Raw genomic sequence first — 20,080 nt, 5'->3', positions numbered from 1 at the left:
TGGCCTTTTGGCTTTGGTCTTTCTGCATTCAGTCTTTTGACATTAGGGAATTAACAGTGCTTTCTTTTGATCTACTGTGCAATGAATAAAAAGCCAGTTAACTAATTTGGTTCCACTTGCCTTGTGGTCCAAGTTATAACTTAAAAACTATCTATTTGGACTGGTCTTCATGTAAGGTTAAGAAACACTAAGTAAGTAATTAAGTAAAATAAATTTAGGTCAAGGCAGAGCACCAGTTAGAAGGGAATACATGTGCCTCCTGTTGGTGGTATAAATGCCAATATACATCTGTCAAATGGGAATTCTTAACCCCTCAATCTAGTCTGTCTATGAACTGCCAATTCAAATCAAGGGTACAGTTTAGATGTAGCATCTCTGCCTGGATTAACACCCACATTAAGGTCTCCCCTTAATATTATGCCACCTGTGAGCACCTCTGTTTTACATCCAAACCTTCCTACTGTATTTTGTTGAAGCAGCTCCTAGATTATTAAAAAAATTGAATGAGCAAGTCTTATTAAATATCTTCTACATGAAAATATGTGCAGGAGAGGGATGACCCATTTCTACAAAAAACAGGTAATTTAAATATAAGTAATGGTTTTACATTGGAGACAGAAGTTGATATTTTTTTAGGAACAGTAAGAGTCCAAAGCCATAGCATTCAGAAACTCCTAACTGATAATATGCATCTGTAGAAGGAGTTTTGAATGTATAAAAGTTTTGTTCCTAAGATAATTTATTGTATTGTGGTAGACTTGTTATGTGGGTGCAAAAGAAATGCAGCTGATTTATGAAAATTAAGTATTTAAAGTGTCAAAAGTCTTTATTTCATTTAGTTATTTTTTTAGTTAAACAAAAACTACTCCAATTAGTTTACTTTTGTCTGTTAGTGAGGGTAAGAGAATAATTATGGATGCCAATGGTGTGGTTATGAAGGGATAGGAGAGTTTTTAAAAAAATAAATATTAAAGTTATCTCATTTGATCTAGATCAAGAAAAGTCAAATGTATTGTATGGAATGACTTGTTTAACAGTCTCATAAGGTAAAGTGTTTGCCACATTTTAACTGGGAGCAATCTGGCAGTTAGCAGAGAAGATTAAAGCTGTGACCTGTTAATGAACTGCTTCCAGTAGTCAAGGGTACAGGGCTTCCCTCTGTCTCCACTTGCTTATTGTACAACTCTTAGCAAGTAACTAAACCCAGTTTCCCCAAGAAGAGATCATTTCTTCACTGTGCTTCAGTAGCAAATAAAAATTTGTGGTAACTAAGGATCATGACATATTCTGAGCTAGTTATGGTAATATTTCACTTGGTTATATGAAGAAAAGCAAGCTATACCTGCATTGTGCCCCTGGAAGTAAAGGGACCTAGAGCCACCATTGCTTCCAGGGCAGAGCAATGACTTCTCTGTTAACTTTGCTAAAGGTCTTGAGAAAGATAGTACCATCTAAAGTACTGACCTGCATGAAATACCACCTTCCATCCCATTCGGACAAGTCCCTCAATTTAAGCCCCTACAGAGAGGCATTCATAAGTAGCAACACTCTCTCACTAGTTGCCACAGTTGTCAAAACCCAACATCCTTCTAAAATGAGAGGTATTTGACTATAACACTTTTCTTCAATTTAGTTTCTTAAAGAAAGGCAACCTGTATCTTAATTTATTGAAAAGAGGACAGGATATTAACTTCCTTCATTTCCTTGATAGGAGCATTTAAGCCTCTAAGGTTCCATGATATAATATTAAACAAATCCTGATGATTAATTGAGCTCATGATAACTTTTAGGCTTGAATCAGTGATGGGAGTATTCTGAAATGACAATAACACAAGCAATTGTTAAGCCAGTAGATTTAACAACAGTTAAAATAAGAAGAGGTAAAGAGGTAAATGCCATAAACAGTCTAACCTCTAGCATCCAAGAATGACTGTAAGAGTGGTGGACAGGAGTGCCTGCAAGCAATGACGTCACCATTAAGGTATTCGAGATGAATTGCAGGCATCCAGCAACAGTGAAGGCTGATTGTAACAGACTGCTGAACTACATATACACAATAAAAAAGTCAGAAACAGCTACTGAATATTATAACTAAATAACACTTGTCCATGACTATCTATCTAAAAAAACAAAATCCCATAGCTAACACCCTTTGCATATATTTTGTCCGGGTCACCTTCAATAAACACATCACACCAAATGACATCTGATGACCTTTATTAAACTTCCACAAACATAATTTTATTAACCAATATTTAATAATTACAACTGACACATGGCATAGTTGGTATTAATCACAACATAATATCCATGTAAAGTTAACTAGGACAGCGTGACCCCGAACCTCCTGAGCCAGTAAGCAGGGTCCACTCCCCTTGCTTACTTATGAAGCAGCATACCACCATTCACTTAATTTACCATCCAGACCAAGTAAGCAGCATCAACTCCAGTCACTTACCTATGAAGCAGCGTACCACCACTCACTTCGTTTACTATTTATTGAATTACACATCCAACCAAATAAGCAGCTTAACTCCGCTCACTTATTTTACTTATCAAGCAGTGTCCAACCACTCACTTTCCTTTCCAAACTCATTGAATTAAGCATCTAACACCAGAGAAGGAACAGAAGAGGGCAAGCCAACCCCTCTTCTCCACCCACCACCTAACCAGCATTCAAGGGCATTGAGTCAACATCATTCGGTGTGCCCCTTCCTCTCTAACCAGACTGGATCCGTGTCATCAACTTCCAAAGCCATACCAAATAAATCATGAAAGTAGCCAGCTGAATAAATGGCTGAAAGTAAACCACTAAACCCTCTCTAATGCTAAATTACCAAACCCCAAACTCATAAACCAACATTGCCACTGTATATTAGCTAAATACTCACTTACCTAGCTGCCAATAGAATCTTCATAAAGATTTCCAAGTCATTACCAGTCAACTGGACAACAACACACTAAACCCACTGCCACTTAACCATCCACAGGCAACTGCATACCATCATGCCAACCTGCAGCCCCATTTTACTGTCCAATGAATATAAAATATATTTCTTTCCAAAATTCTATTTAATAGCCATCCCGCCATCACACCAGTTGTCCCTTATAAGCAATAAGCATTTAAATGACCATCATGGCATTTTAGCAGCATGAACACTACAAGCCATACCACTGCCATTTTAAACTGACGGTACCTCTCCAATGAAGAAGTAATACCTATACCCTTGTATAACTTCAAACATATCCTCACTTATCCTACTACCAACAGCTTTGTAATTATTTCCAAATCATTACCTGCCAACTGCACCACAAGACACAAAACCTACCACCACTCTCTTTAATGACTTCTATACATCCATAAAGCCAATACCCCTGATCGTAACCCAATGCCTACATTTCCCAACACCAAAATTATCAAACTTAGCCCAATCCTTCAAATAAACTACTGTCCAATATTTAGTAAATTCACCTAACCCAGTCACCATGCAACTATACTAATCAAAGCTAAATCCACTGTTGACTCGATATTTTAACCGCCAAGTATATCTATACATCTATGTGTATTATATGTATATATATATATATATATATATATATATATATATATATATATATATATATTTTTTTTTTTATCACATTACCTTCACATTTGGTAAATCAAAGCAACCCCATGGCCTGCATCAACTAACAACCCCAGAAATGCTTTGCGTAAACCTTCAACCTGCTGCTTAGCCATGGAAACCCATTTCTCACATATCCTCACACACGTGCAGACCTTGTAATACCCTGTGGAACTGTTTGGATAATGCTAAAGAGGGCATCCAGATAATGTACCTCCCTTTTGTTTGCCTGCCCGCTGCTGCCAACTGCAAAGACCAATGCTAAACTCGCCAAGTAGCACCAACCACAGAGCAGCCCATCTACACAGCCTAGCCACAGATCATAGCCTTGCTGCAGAATAATTCAAACCCAACTACCATGTCTACAAATCCAACCAAGTTCATGTTGTGACTCCACCTCCCCTAACAACCTCAGTCTCCCCAAAACCAGTTCCCAACCTTGCTTCATCATTCTCCTGACATGTCTCATCCTCACCTGTCCCCACCTACACCCAAAACCTCACTGACTCTGATGTATCTTAATGAGCACTTAAGGTAGGATTACCTAGACCTCATTGTTCATTATGCCATTGGCCAGAACATCCACACCAAAGAATCCATCCACCCCAGCAGAATCTATCAACTTTTAAGCCCACTTCATTCAGGTCTCAGACTGAAGCCCATTTTGCGCTTACCATCTGCAAAAGAAAAGAAAATAAATACTCTGCACACACAAACAAAACTTTTTAAAGACAACCATCCCCATCTGATAAGAGTTCAGACATACAGGCACTGCAACCCCTCCATAACCCCCAATCAAAGATGGGAATTAAACTCTTTACCTCCTACCTATGAGGCACACACACTATCACTATGCCCCTTTTAACATGTACATTAAGCTAGCCTTCATATTTGGAAGCTCGAGTGAAAAACCATCCACAGATTAATGAACAGACCTAAATCATGAGCTAAAGTCTGCCCATACTGTCACATAAAATAATGTCCACTTACCACAATAGCAGTAAAAATGTGTGCAAGCCATACCAACATCTGGACAAATCCATAAACAGTGAAATCATAGCTGTAATGTTGCAAACTGCATGTTGTTTCCAAAGAACCTTCATAATTTCTATGCCTGAACCTGAAATTACACACAGAATAGCCTGAAAATTAATCCACATGGTTAACACTGTTATTCCCAACAGATTCCCAACAGATGCAACTAATAGAAAAGGTTATATCAAACTACCACACAGGGAAAATTCTCCTACCCACAGTTTTTATGACCAACTTAATGTAACATTCACAAGCTAACCTGAGAGGTTTGAGCCTTTGCAATATTAAAACTCATACAAAATGGCAACACTGCAAAACCTGCAACATTGTCCAATCCTGAACCTTCAGACACAGTCTCCATCATAGCTAGGCCAACCGAATTACAGAGTCATCTTACCCACACCGATCTGCCATCCGCTACCTTGTTCCTTGTCAGCTGACTTCTCCTACACTCAGGGACACACATTCTACTGCTGCTGGGCCATCCCACTCTGCAGCCCCATCTTTTACAATGTGTAGTTAGTGAGCAATTGAACAGTGCTCTCCCTCCCAGCCAACATTGCATTCACATTTTCCATCTTTGCACTGCCCATGCTCAGCACATTGGGGGTGACATGTGCGTTCAACACAGGCAACTCCACCCCAGCCCTCTTCACACTAACATAATCCTCCAGAATAAATACCATGGTTACCACAGTCAACTGCACACAACTCTGAAACAAGATGAAAAATATAAACTTGTATAATTAGTGGCTGAATTATTTCTGGACATACATTACAGCATTCTTCTAAAATGCTGTCATCCTGATACACAAAATATAAAATATGGAGTTTTTAGCATTAAATACTTCTGTCAAAAGCAGCTCCTTGACATATTTACATTTAAAGTTGCAGTAGCTTTGGGGAATGCAGTGGAAAATGTTCTGCAAGAAAAGTCACAGAAGCTTTTGAATTCTGATGGCATACAGATGAGCAGCAGTATAGTGTTTGCCAAGAACAGCATACCTTTACCCAGCGCTGATCTAATTCTATTGCTGGGTCACCCTAGAGGACACAAGGGTTACCCAGTTGATAATGGCTATCCAGACCTCTGCATGTTATTTAGCATGTACCACACAAAGTGATCACAGGAAAGTTAAAAGACAAGAAGGTGGAGGGGAGACTGAGTCCAAAATGGTTTTATGATTACAAAACTAAATAAATGTTTACAGAGTTGGAGTTCATGATTAGTTTTTTTGAGGAAAATATGGCCATCAGATGAGGTAAAAAAGGCTTTACTTTGGAGCGTATCTTGTTTAATATATTTCTGGCAGACACCATGATGAGGCTGGAGAGCAAAATCAGCCTGTTTGCCACTATGATGAAGATCTGACATAGGGTTTAAATATTTTGATGGTGTTAGCCTCCATCAGAACCTTCAGAATTTTGTAATGTCTACAGGTAAGTGGAGTTGCAGTTCAGTTTAATCAAAATCGAGGGATATATATATATATACACATACACATCACTCCTCTCCTCACTCAGCATGCCATTGTGAGAAAAATGTGATAATATAATGCTGAATAAATGAAACGAACGATACACACATAGCTGAGTGGGCATGTGTGTGGGCACATGCGCTTGTTCGCTTGTGTGCATGTAGATAACTAAAGACATCCTTATCTCTTTGCTTGTCAAGTCACTAATATTTGAACATCATATGTTTTGATTACTTTATGTTTGTATACCTTTATCATTATCCATGCCTAACATCCAAGGTGGCAGCTTTAAAATGGCACTAGACAAGCTGACTTACTCAGTTACCAACTAAATACTTATTTATGTATTTACTGACACTTTTTTGACAAGGTTACTCCCACTAGACCACTGGCCTCTTTTCAGGAACAATCTGAGGAGGTATTCATACTTTGTAGGATAATGTGTCCTGGGATCAAGCGAACTCCCGTACACTGTTCAATAAGTGCTGTACGATCTTTTACGTCCACCTGAGCTACCACCAGACAAATGCTGCATTAGCATGAATCTCCAAAGGGTAGAAGACAGAAACCCAAATATTTGCCATCATTTCTAACTTCACGTTTTACTGATTTATCATGAATTTGCCAGACAACCACAATTTTATAAAAGTGGACCAAACATGAGGCAAAGACCCAGAGATTCTGCGCACACCTCCCAACCTCTGAGAGCAAGAAATCTGGTCAAAGCCACAAATGAGATGGGGCAATTCCAAACACCTCTCCCACCCACTCAGATTTTTGACAGGGTAACATGTTTTGTGTTTACAAGAGTTGTGTATGAAGTCAGAAACAGAAATGCACTTCCCAACCCTAATCTGCAATGATTTGCAAGTAATTTGCAAATGGCCACCACTTGTATACAATGGGGAAAAAAATTCCTTATATCTGCGTACCCGTAGTACAACAAAGTGCCATTTTCATTCAACAACTAAGCCAAAATAACTACTTTAACAAGCAAGTACAGCACAACCTCTCCCAAAGAAATGCCCTCCTTAAACAACTGCCCAAATATCCCACCTTCAACAGATGCCATACCTCAGATGCCTCAACTCTCTCCACTCTTTTAGGAATAGTAGAAAACATGAGGCAGAAGTGTGGAGCTCTGTGAAATCTGGATAGCTGTGTGGTATGATAGTAACGGCCCAAGAAACAGTAAACTACAAACAAATCCAACCCAAGCAAACATCAGCAAAAGCCCACGAAACAGTAAACCACCAATGAATCCAACCCAAGCAGACACCAGGAAAAGCCTGCAAAACAGTAAACCACCAATGAATCCAACCCAAGCAGACACCAGTAAAATTCAAGGCGGTCAACTAGTAAGAAAAATGTTAAACATGCACACGAAAGACACTTGCTCAACCAAGCAACCAATCTGAAGACTCAAACATCATAGACTGTAAACCAGATAAGCCCACTGTAACCACCGCACTCAGAAACTGAACAGCTGAGAGATATGACCTTAATATGTCTTCATTTACATCTCAATAATGAAAGGAAACAGAAGTTTTTTTTTTTTTTTTTTACAGAGAAAAAGGGGGAATGGAAAGATTTGAAATAATAATTACCTATTTAACCCCATACACTGGAAAAGAGCCCCTCCTCATTTAAGCCTACAAAGCTCACATCCCACTATGTATTAATGTTTAAATTAAATCAAGCCTTTTATTTACATAACCTACACCATTACCCCCCCCCCCCCGGCAAGTAACTGTAGTAAACTTAATACCCCAAAGTACAAATATCACCATTAGGACTACAATAGCTTTGAACATCTATTATTAGAGAAAGGAAGTAAATACTATACCACCATACCCACCTCATTCTTCATATCACTATTAAGCTCAAGTTCTACCTGACCACCGAAGTTCCTACAGGTTGTCTCGGACGTAATCCTGCTCTGTAGCAGGTTCACGCCAAAATGTGATTTCCTATCCAGTTACACTTGCCTAAACCCCTTAAGCCTCTCCCTCCCTTACCTCATATCCTCCCAACCATCCCTCCTTCCCATTTAACCCTTTCATCCCCACTCTCAATTCCTACTATTGCATTTATTTAACCCACACCTGAAGATGTCCCTGGACAAATTGGTTTGTTACCAAATATCATTTATGGGTTAGGATTCTGTAAAAGAATACATAAACATTCTACCAAGTCATTGACAGCTCTAATTAAAGCATTTCATTGTAATATGAGTACTTAGTACTTTAAGCCAGAGCACGAGCAGATACCTAGTAATTGAAGCCCACCCCTTCCCTCTGTCTGGTGAAAATGCTAGTCAGGGAGTTTTTGGTTAAGCACAATGGAGGATGTCTCATTATGTGCCAGACAGAATATGTCATTTAGATAGTGTCCAGTACCAAAAGAGATGAACAAAATGGGGAAGCCAGCACACATGAATAAAGTGAGTAAAAATAAACAATCTGCTATGACAATGTTTTAACTCTGTTACACAAACTAACCAGGCCTCTTCCTTGCCTGAAAACTCTTCTGGATAGAGACGTATCACATGTACACAGAAAAGCAGACAATAATCCCAAACAAAAACCTCCTTGCTACCTGAGGGAACCAAGAAACTTGAGGAATCAGTGCAATTTAGATGGAAACTCTGGTATTAAGCATGCATAAAACTTACAGCACTAATATGATACCACCCCTAGCCAAGAAGCAATTAATAATTGTCAAATATCTTCAAAAACTGTAAAAAAAGATATGTTGCACCCATCATCCAAGAAAACCACATCATAAATAAGCACTAGAAGATGGGATCCCCTTTCTAAGGTTACAGAACAATTCTGAGATTGATAAGGCTCATAGGTTCATAGGTTCATAGGTTCGTACTAGGCTATCTGCCCTAGGGCATTTATAAGCCTAGCCAGAGTATGTGTGGCTTTCACCACCCCTTAGGATGAGAATACTACGCCCTTTTAGGGTTTAGTTTACTGTGCCTCTGTCTAGTAGTGACACAGAGATGACCCCCGGGGTAAACCTACGATCTCCCATCCACTCGTCAAGATTTCTCTTGAATAGAGTCAGTGAGGGGCTCTGCCTAACATGTACTGGGATCCTGTTCCAGAGTGTAGGGAGCCTCTGGGTTATGAATCTGTCCCTCCAGCACGTCCTATTTATTTCTGTGTTGAGGTTTAAGTCTCTTGCTCTCGTGGCTCTGGTGGATTTGGATTTACTAAGGTGGAGCATGGCCATTAATTCCGGATTGGACATGGCCTTGTCGTCAGGCACAGATCACCTCTGAGTAGGCGGTATGCGACTGAATAGAGCTGGAGTTTTTTCAGTCGGGCAGCATATGACATATGTTTAAGACCCTTTATCCTCTTGGTGAGGAACTTTTGGGGTCTTTCCAACTGCTGCAGGTGACGGGTAAGATACATCCCAAATGGGGCATTGTACTCAATCATTGGCCTGATAAGAGAAGAGTACAGGGGCACAATGACCTCACTTGATCTAGATGTGAAACCCTTCATGATAAGGTGGGCAATATAGAAGGTCTTTCTAACCACTTTGGCAATGTGAGTGTCAAATGAGAGGTTACTGTCAACCTGGGTCCCAAGGTCCCTGATTACCTCTTCAGTACTTAATGGATTACCACCTATGTGGTAATTTGTGGGTACCTTGTTTTTCCCAAAGGGTATGACTATACATTTTTTGGCATTCAGCTTAAGGCCATGGCTCTGGCACCAATTATCCATTTCAATGAGGCCTCTCTGAAGGATGTTTGTGTCCGCTGGAGTATCAATTATGGCCCAGTTTGCAGTCATCTGCGAACTTTGTCAGCCACAATCCTCCTATGTTTGCCTGTACCTCGGAAAAATAAATGCCGAACAAGAGGGGTCCCAGGACTGAGCCCTGTGGGACACCACTTGTGACTGACTTAGAGTCTGACATATCTCCAGCAACTCTGACCCTGTGGGTTCTGTCCTTGAGCCAGTTTGCAACCCATCTTGTGACATATGGGTTTACATTTAAGCTGGCGAGTTTGTCTATGATGCCCGAGTGGGGTATTGTGTCAAAGGCTTTTGCAAGGTCAAGGTAGGCTGTGTGAACTGCCTTACCCTCATCAATGGCCTTAGTGACTGTTTCAAAAAAGTCGATCAAGTTCAAAAGGCAGGATCTGCCTTTGACAAAGCCAAATTGGGTAGGATCCAATGTCTGTAGATCCCCAATGTCTTTGTTTATGAGTTCCATAATGATCCTCTCCATAGCTTTGCAGACCAGGCTCGTCAAGCTTATGGGGCGGTAATTTCCAGGGTCCGTAGAAGCACCGCCTTTGTGAAGTGGTACCACTGTCGCCGTACGCCACTCTTTGGGTACGTATCCTGTAGTAAGGCTAAGATTAAACAGGAGCCTTATATGTGGGTTTAGTTCCTCTTGGAGTTCATGTAGCACACAGCCCGGGACACCGTCCGGTCCCATTGATGCTGTGTTTTTAGCTTTAGAGAGGCGGCTCTCACCTGGGCATCTGAGATATTAGGGAGGCTACACTCTGCTGGGATAGTTATTTCTCCTTTTGGGGGGGAGGGGGAGGAGAAATTTGCACTGAACCTGTCTGCCAGAATGTTGGCAATGTCAGTGGGTTCAGTGTATTTTGTATCATTTTGGACTAACTCTGAGCATATCTGGGAGTTTCCACCCAGATTTCTAACATAGCTAAAGAAGGCCTTGTGATTGTCTTTTGTGTCTTTTGCGATTTTTCTCTCAAAGTTGGCCTTGGATGATTTTATGAGTGATCGTAGTTTTTTGCTAGTACTGATCAGAGATGCCTTCCCTTTTAGGGATTTTGCTCTGTCATGTAGTAGCTTCCTCCTCCTGTTGTAGAGTTTGTTTATGGCTGGGGTCCACCAGACCGGGTGCCTGCCTTTGGGGGAATGGGTCTTGGTTTTATTTGGGATTGCATGATCCATGCATTCTTGAAGGTGCCCGTAGAAGGCATTTGCAAAGGATTCAGCAGTGTGGGTTGTGGTTTCCACTAGCCCAGGGCCCTTGAAGGATACCATTTCAGTCTTAAGAAGTGTGAAGTTGGCTTTTGAGAAGTTCTTCACTGTGGTCTTTTGTGCAGGGGGTGGGGGCGGGATGTGGATTTCCAGTGAGATTAATTTATGGTCTGATCTTACCAGAGAGGGATATACTTCCGGTGTGGAGCATTTTGTCCCCATGTTTGTGATGATCAAGTCTAGTATATTGTCTCCTCTTGTGGGAATGGTGACTAGTTGTTCCATTGCATTTGAGTTAATGAATTGTAGGAACCTTTGGGCTAGGGTGTTGGGGCTTGAGTAATGTTCCCAGTCTATGTTTGGGTAGTTGAAGTCTCCCAATATAATGGTATTTGGAGAGACATTCATACTCTCTAGTGTCTTCAGGAAAGCTGTGTGGGGTTCCTGAGTTTGAGAGGGTGGTCTGTAACATGCTACAAACTGTAAGGCAGTTTTGCCTATGGTTAGTTGCACCTGGATGGTCTCCGATGCTTCGTGCGTTGCCACTAACCTGGAGGTGTGGGTATCTTTGATGAATATGGATACTCCCCTCCTTTTGTGGTTCGGTCCAAGTTTTGGGGCCGGAAAGCATGATATGAGGTAAAACCTGATAGTGCTGGGGTGCTCTCAGGAGCCTTGAACCAGGTTTCAGTCACTGCACAGACATCGATATTCTCCATACTGAGAAGGGCTTCGAGGGTGTGCATCTTGAGGTTTAGACTTCTGGCATTGAGCAGCATTACCCTTACTTTTTTTCCACTTGTGTTTTCTAGGGAGGTGGGTTTGTCCTTTGAACCTTGCCTAAAAAAGGCACTATGGGGGTGGCAAGAGCCTTGGCCAATATCCGGAAGCCCAGGGGTGACAGGTGCAAGCCGTCCCTTGCGAAGCAGCGTGGCTTGTCCAGCATGTCATCCCAAGCAGACAGACATTGGATCCCCTTAGAATGACACCAGTAATTAAGCCAATTGTTAAAACTGATCATTTTGTCTTTGTACTGTGGCATCATTCTTGGTGAGGGTAAGATGCTGCTCAGGGTCAGGGTCATACCAGCCTGGGCTACATAATCAGAGAGCTCCTCTATGTCTCTTTTCATGTAGTCCAGGGAGGTGCATCTCAGGTCATTCACACCGGCATGTACAATGACTGAGTCATATTTGTACTTGCTGTGGAGTGACCTGAGTGCTTGTGTTATGTGGCGGATTCTAGCTCCCGACAGGCAGCTTACTGTGACCCTCTCCTTGTTCAGTCTGGTGAGCGGTACGTCAGTGTGTCTGACTATGGAGTCACCTATTACAAGTGTGTCTGGCATGTTGTTTGGCCTTAAGGGCTGTGACTGTTTAGCACACTGACTATGTGAACTATGTGTTGCATGTGCTATGTCTTCAGATGGTGTTTGCTTGGGTGTCTGCTTTGGAGGCCTCTGTTGTTTTGGTAGATTTTTAATCAGCGCCTCCGAGTATGTTTTTGTGTGTTTATGTGTTTGGTTTGCAATTGTGATAGTTCTATGTGAGATTGGGTTTGTGGTGTGTGTGGTTACCTTCTCCTCCTGACTGGTCTTGCCAGTACTGAATTGAGGGAGCTCAGCCTCCAGTTTGGCTATATAGTTACATCTCTCGCATATATTTGTATTTGTTGGGAGGAGGAGAGGGTTGTCTGTGTACATGAGGCAATTGTAACATTGCCTCAAGATTCCCAGATTCACCAGCTGAACAGGAGAGGACGCTAGCAACTGACCCTTCGACATGCTAGAAATAGTGAAAAAGATTGCTGTGTAACTGAGTCAGAAAGGACCTATAGGGAAATGGGTACTCAAGGGAATTTAGGTGAATGAAGTACTTTCTTTTGTTTAAGAGTGCTTTACTTGTATAAATAAATGCTTTAGGAGCAAGTGCTGAGCTTTTCAGATAGAGTATAGGCTGTTTAGATTGCAAGTAGAACAGTTCTAAGGGAAAAATTGAAGAGCAGACTTTACGGAGCCAGAAATAGTTTAAACTTGATTAACCGGCGCTGCCCGATGCTGCTCTATGAGCAACTTCGCGCTAAATCGCGCTAAAACGCGCTAAAGCGCGCAAAAGCGGGCTTTATAGCAGGGGGTTGAAAAGAGCCAGGAATTGACCCAAATGGCCAATAAACTACTAGTTTCTGGGCTGGAACCAATCCTCTAGGGACAAATAGGTTGCTCAGTGCTCCCCACTCCCACTGGTGAGACAAAGAAGCTTCCTCTTATCCAAATAAGGGTATGGATATCACAGGAACCAAGACAAAGCCCAGAGATCAGCAAAATCTGAAGACTGGACTATTCTAGTTCAGAAAAGTGGGAAAACAAGGATTTTTTTGTTTTTTTTTTCTTTTTTCACAGAGAAGGGATAATAATACAGTATAATAAAGTGAGTGAAAGCCCCTCACAGGAATTAGGATTTCAAACCCAGGTCAAGAAAGCATCTACATTTATGATGTAGAAGTCGAAAAAAAAGAATGATTTAGATGGGAGCGATCTTTGCTGTAACATTGCACAATCTTTAATATGACATCTTTAGCCTGCTGGTGCTGGAGTAATTCCAATTCTTTAATATATTTTTCTAGTGTTAAGAAATCTACAATTTATTCAATCTCTGTCTTCTTCTCTGGTTGTTATAGTGGACTCAACTGGTTAGAACATGATAGACCACCGTCTGAGAAGCAGTGTGAGAGGGATTTGCTTATGAAATACAGTATCAACCCTTTAGACTTTGGTATGGTCTGACGTCCATATAGGAGATCTATGAGATTGTTTTAGCTTGTGATTTATCCCTAACCCTACAATGTTAATGCAGTGATAATGTTTGTCCCCTGATAGTCTGCGCAAATGACTCTATAGAAAAACATCTGTCAAGAAAGTCCTGTCCTTCAGCTCGGAGCTCAAAACCGAACCATACTGTTTTTTTGGGACCATCGGGTTATCAGGGATGCAGAGCTATACTAAATGTCATAAGTCCTTGATCATTTTAGCTCTGGGAATACATGTTTTCCTCTTGTGAAACTGTGCTAATTGTGAAACGGTGTTGAGCTGTAGTCTTTGGAGAAATGTATTGGATCATAGGATCATAGGAAATACAAAGCAAATAAGTCTTGTGACAATTTTGCCTTGGCAGTACCTACCCTTAGACTGAACCTCAAGAAGAGACAGGTCAGTAAAATTAGGGGTGAATTGTGAGTACACATCCAATCATTCAGTTCCTGTCTGAAGGAAGATAATGTGTCACACTTGTTAATTTGCAATAGGTGGTAGGTGCTGTGTAACAGACCAACATTTCCACTTAGTTTTATTTATCTGCTGCCAATTACTTATGTGACACTCCAACACTGGCCCAGTAATCAAGGAGTCTCAATCCTTACCACTGGCAACAGTGGGGGACATACACAATGGGATGATAAAAAGTTCATACACAGTAATGTGCAATTTCCCTTAAGAGCATACAGAGACCACAGTCAGTCTGGGCTGGTTTCTGTCTCTTTCTCCGGATCCCCAGTAAGACTCCCCACTGGCACAGCTGAGTGGCCAAGCTAAGACCTCCAGCACTCTCTGTGTCTAACCAGTGCTTCATGTCCCTGCCCAAGTAGCTGACATACACACACTTTGAGATTTGATTGATAGACACACACACACACACACACACACACACACACACACACACACCTGGAAAAGGCTGGCACAGGTTTACTAGCTATGCCCCCTTCTGCCCAGACTATAAGGTAGTTCCAGCTGCCACCAGCCACTACTTGTCAGCTACTTAAGGTCCTTAACAAAGGGTATCCAATTCTACTGTATAATGTTACTATTAATCCAAATGGTAGTCTGGCCAAGCAAGGCTATTTGAGTGGCCTGTACAGTGTCACCAAATAGATATGCAAGTACTCTAAGAGCTTAAATATGTCTCACAAATATCAGCCACAAAGATCAGTTTAAATATATTTAATAATAAATAATAAAAGAACAAGACAATACTCAGTACACACACACGCAGTTACTTCAGAGTTCAAAATCACAGGAAATATTTAAAGCAACACTGCAGGACAGTCTCAAATAAATAAAGAAAACATCTAAACTAATCTTTACTATATTCCTATCTGAGTCTAAAAAGAGTCACTATGCCCTAAGAACTTACTTACAGAGCAAGGCAAGTGCAGATGGTGATGAGTGGATGAAAAATGCCCAGTCTCTTTTTGCAAGAGTTCTTAAATTAATATCAAATATTACTACTGGGTTAACTTGGATGACACCACTTTTTGTCACCTGACTTCAGTTCCCATGCTAAAACAGAAACTAACAGAATTTAACATCTCTGTGTTAAAAATAGATATCTCTCAGATGTTTGCAGTTGCTACAAGACATAAAACAATAAAATACTTACAAAACAATACAGAAGGCACCCAAGTTCTAGATATCCTGTCTCCTTGCTGCATTGAAACTAACTTTTATAGCACAAGTGTAAAACAATTTAATTTCATCTTATTTTCTTGATATTTTGCAAGTTAACTCTGTATGTTCCAGTTTCAACTATTAAAGCATACATTTGCACAGGTATACAGTTTATATACATTAATGTTCTTTTCCAGTAGGGTACACTGTGGACACACCCTTGAAGCTCAGTACATAACATACAGTTCTGTATAGATCATATCAATATTCACAAATGACATAGAGCTATTTACACAATTCCAGATAGCTGGACTGCCATTGTTTCCTTTTGTTACATTTCTATATAAATCATATTAATATTCTCAAATTACATATAATTATTTTCAAAATTCCAGCTAGCTGGGTTGGCAGTATTTCCCTTGTATCACAACTTACATCCTTTGTCAGATATTTGTGGGACTATTTTATCTGTGGAGATACAAAATATCCTCTAATACTGATTCTCTAACACTCAGAAGACAAAGCATAAGTCTTCCCTTAAGAGTCTGTAAGACATTGTATAAAAGGGACAGTGTTTCCAATCTTTTTCCTGGTAACTTAGGGTTTTTAAGCCACTGATCTTTGCAGTTAACAACCCATGTGGTCTTTCTAGTTATTTGGTATATCTTGTGAAGTCAATCCCAAATAGGGCACTGCATTCAAAAACTGGCAAATTCAATGCTGAATATAATGGGAGAATTAACTCTTTGGATCAGAAAGATATCCTCTTGATCAATTGCACTAAACAGAATGACATTCTGACTACAGTCATTACACAAAGATGAAAGGACAAGGAATTATGAACCCAAGTACCAAGGTCTCTCATTTTGTAGTTGGATATCATCTATGATGCATGCTGGAAAAAGGAACGATTTACCAAATGTGACAATGTTATACTTTTTAACATTTAATTTAAGCTTGTTGTTAGCGCATCAGGTATTTGCAAGTGCTTGCTGTAGGGCTTTGGTATCAAAGGGTGAGTTGACAATAACTTCATATATTTCTGATTACCCATCCATTGGTCCGGTCTCTACCTTTACTACTGGAATAGGCTTCCCCTTCATGTGAAGCAAAGTTTGCTTCTGACCCTGTTCAAATGCAGCCTGAACTAATGAATGGGGAATGGGGAACTGGAAATTTACCCCTGGACTGGTACCTATGCCACTGATGGGTAGAGATCGCTTGTAATTGCTCTGCCACCTAAAACCATCTAGACATCCCTGGAAAACATATCCTGCCTCTTACAAATATAAAAACAAAAGGCTTCTACTAATTACTTATGGACCTATGAAAACATATCAAATAGAAATGTAAACCAAACAATGATATTTCAGAATAATCATTCCTGGACTTAAGCAGCAGCCATTACATAGTGAATCCACTCACATTCACAACCCCAAATTCCACCCCCATGAATTAGAACAATTTAGATTATTTATTTGTTTTTTTTTTCTATAAAGGCTTAGGTAAAGATTTTTTTCTATGATTTCCTTGCTTAAGGTGTTTTGAGAATGTTGAATGCTTACATTTAGCCCTCTTGAAAACCCTCAAGGGATGTAACATGAGGGGAAAAAGAAGGGTGAAATGTTGTCTTGAAAAAGGCAGGAGTTTAGCTACCCTAGATTAAGTCTGATATCATATGAAAATTGTAAATTGTATGCCTGTATTATGTGCTGTAAATTCATGTTTCTTCTCATAATATTAATGGTTCCATTGAAAAAGATAGCGAACAGTTGTTTTAGTTCTTGTTGTCTGCTGCTGTCAAGTTATGGCTTGTTTGCATGCCATGCTGATAGTGACTTCCTTTAGCTAAGGTTTTCTTTTATTAAATATATGAGCACCTATTCTGAATAACTCTTTGAAAAGGTTGCCTTATACTGGGGTAAGATTTGTCTCTATAAGGGGGTCTATTTCACTTCCACGAAAACACAAGTACTTAAACACCTATCCATCAACCCCAATATAGTGAATGATCCTTTCATTGAACCTACACATCAGCGAAACTTTTTCCAGGGCAAAAAGTTAGCTGTCCAACATGCTTAGAAATACACACACTGCAGTATATCGACCATATGCCCCCACATGCACCCACTTAAATATACCAACTCTGAAATCACACCACAATGGGGAAAAGGGCAATTTCTGTATGTTGGTCAGCTAACTCTTTGCCCTGGGAAAAATGTTCACTGATATGAATCTTTGATAAATAGTTGTTCGCTGTATTGGGGTCAATGGATAGGTGTTCGAGTACTTGTGTTTTCATGGAAGTGATATAGACCCTCTATAAGGTAAAGCATTATGAAAGTTATGTCAAGTTTGATTGCATTTTCAGTTTAGGAGTATTACACACCCTTTTCTAAGCAAATCCCCTGTGTTTTATGTCATCATGATTCTGTGAATTTGTCTGTCACTCCCAGTTATAACAATACACATGCACCATATTCTTTCTACACTTGTTCAAGTCTCCTCATAATTAAATTCACCAAATTAATAATATTTCCATATTCTATGAGGCAATATTGCATATACCTGTAACTACGCTTTACACACACACACACACACACACACACACACACACACACACACACACACACACACACACACACACACAAAATCTCCCTCCCACACAGCCTCACATAACCACAGATATACAGAAATATATGTATATAAATAGTAAACCATGATTTAAACCCCACTGACAAGGTAATGCAATTAGCTCCTTTGTTCTTTTAAGACTTTTTTTTTCTCAGCAGAAAACTTCAGTAATTTAATCAAGGTCTAGTTGAATAAATGCAGAGATTTTTGGATACGTTTGGTTGACTGGCTTGAGGGGAGAACTTAGAACTAGCACACACTCCTCAAATTAAATAAATAATGCACGGAAAAGAGAATAATAACTCATAACTACATAATAGAACAGTGCATTTGCAGTCAGAGAAAATCAAAACAATACTTTAGTGACAATGGTTTGTGATTTTATAATCATTTGCAACTTTTCTGTTTTCTCTCTATCAGCATGTTTTCCTCCCAGACCCACTCACATATATTGTAATTAAAAGTGGTTGCTGACTTTTTCAGAAATGGCCATGATACCATCTTGTGTGTAACATCAAACATTAGAGCCAAATAACATGGCTTATACCCAAACAAATTAGACTTAACACATAAATGAGGTTTGGGAACAATTTGTCATGGGACATTTTCAAGGAGGAAGGAAGGTATTAGGTAGTTTGAGTAAGGAAGGGTTAATTTGGAAAAAAGGAAGGAAGAAGTGAGGTACGTGCAAGGTGGGGCTTACAGCAGTTTTATGTGGGGGCAGTTGGCTTAGTGAGTACATATTTGGTGTGATTGTGTTACCCATTTGTCCCTACCTCCTTTTTTCTCAAGCAGGGAGAGTTGAGTTATGAAGCTGAGGAGTGCTTAGGCAGAGAAGAGGGCAGGTTTGTCCCTCTTCTGTTCCCCATCTGGTGTTTTGGTTTGGTGTGAGGAAGGCTGGAGAGAAAGTGAGTGTTTGGACACTGCTTTCCCTTAAGGTGTTTGGATGGTTATACAGATTTTGGGTTGACAGTGAGTGGCTGCAAGCTGCTTTATGTTTGAGAATAAGTGAGCAGGCGAGGACGCTGCTTATTTGGGCAGGGTGATCAAAGGTACAGTGCCCTGATGAATGGTTATGAGAAGTTTTCTTGTGATTAACAACCAATTTAAAATGATTCAATACCGTTATGATGCAATAAGTTATCTTGTTTATGAAGTCAATAAAGATCCTCAAAGGTCCATGTTGGTGTGGTGTATTTTATTGAAGTGGAACGTGATAATAATAATTCTTAAGCACAAATCAGCAAAGTACATCTGCAGTGAATAATAAATTCTGTTCTATTTTTTAGCAAAACAGACTCCTGTGGAACTTTATATCATCTTGTATTGGAGCCTTGTTATGAAATGGCCTCTAGTGTGAGTTCAATGTAAGCTGAATAAAGGCATGGACTACTACTTCATGATGTACTGTCCTCTTTCAAAATATAACTAGCCTGCATCCATACTGCCATATTTGTTGATTTGTTTATGCATTAATTTTATTATTTTGTATTTTTATGCATTGATTTTGCTTATTTTGTGTACTTGTGTTTGCTTATGCATTAATTTTGTTATTTTCGTGTGTGTGTGTGTGTGTGTGTGTGTGTGTGTGTGTGTGTGTGTGTGTGTGTGTGTGTGTGTGCATTTCTGCCTATATGAATATGTGTGTGCTCATGAAAAGAGGTAGAAATGTATTTCCTTAATATCAAACCAGTGACTCCATGTTCAGCACATACTTCCCTGCTTACTATGTGGTCAACATTTTTCAAATCATCGCGCGCGCGCGTGTGTGTGTGTGTGTGTGTGTGTGTGTGTGTGTGTGCACATTTCTGGGTTTGTATGGTGTGTGTCTATACATGAATGTATGTATATAATGTGTGCATGCGTATGTGTGTGTGTGTGTGA

The 20,080-nt window shown here is 40.0% G+C and overlaps 1 long non-coding RNA gene across 1 annotated transcript in view; it reads left to right on the top strand.

Annotated features, from left to right (window-relative positions):
• The window catches only part of LOC122797289, a 154,722-nt gene extending 135,142 nt beyond the window's left edge, over positions 1-19,580 (top strand). The window contains exon 4 of the long non-coding RNA XR_006364048.1: positions 19,486-19,580. This is a non-coding gene — a long non-coding RNA (uncharacterized LOC122797289). The remainder of the gene's footprint in view (positions 1-19,485) is intronic.
• The last annotated feature ends 500 nt before the right edge of the window (positions 19,581-20,080 follow it).

Source organism: Protopterus annectens, chromosome 3.part0, assembly GCF_019279795.1.
Source record: "Protopterus annectens isolate FY-2018-M chromosome 3.part0, PAN1.0, whole genome shotgun sequence".
NCBI classification, from domain to species: Eukaryota; Metazoa; Chordata; order Ceratodontiformes; family Protopteridae; genus Protopterus; species Protopterus annectens.
This window is presented reverse-complemented; position numbering and strand designations above follow the sequence as displayed.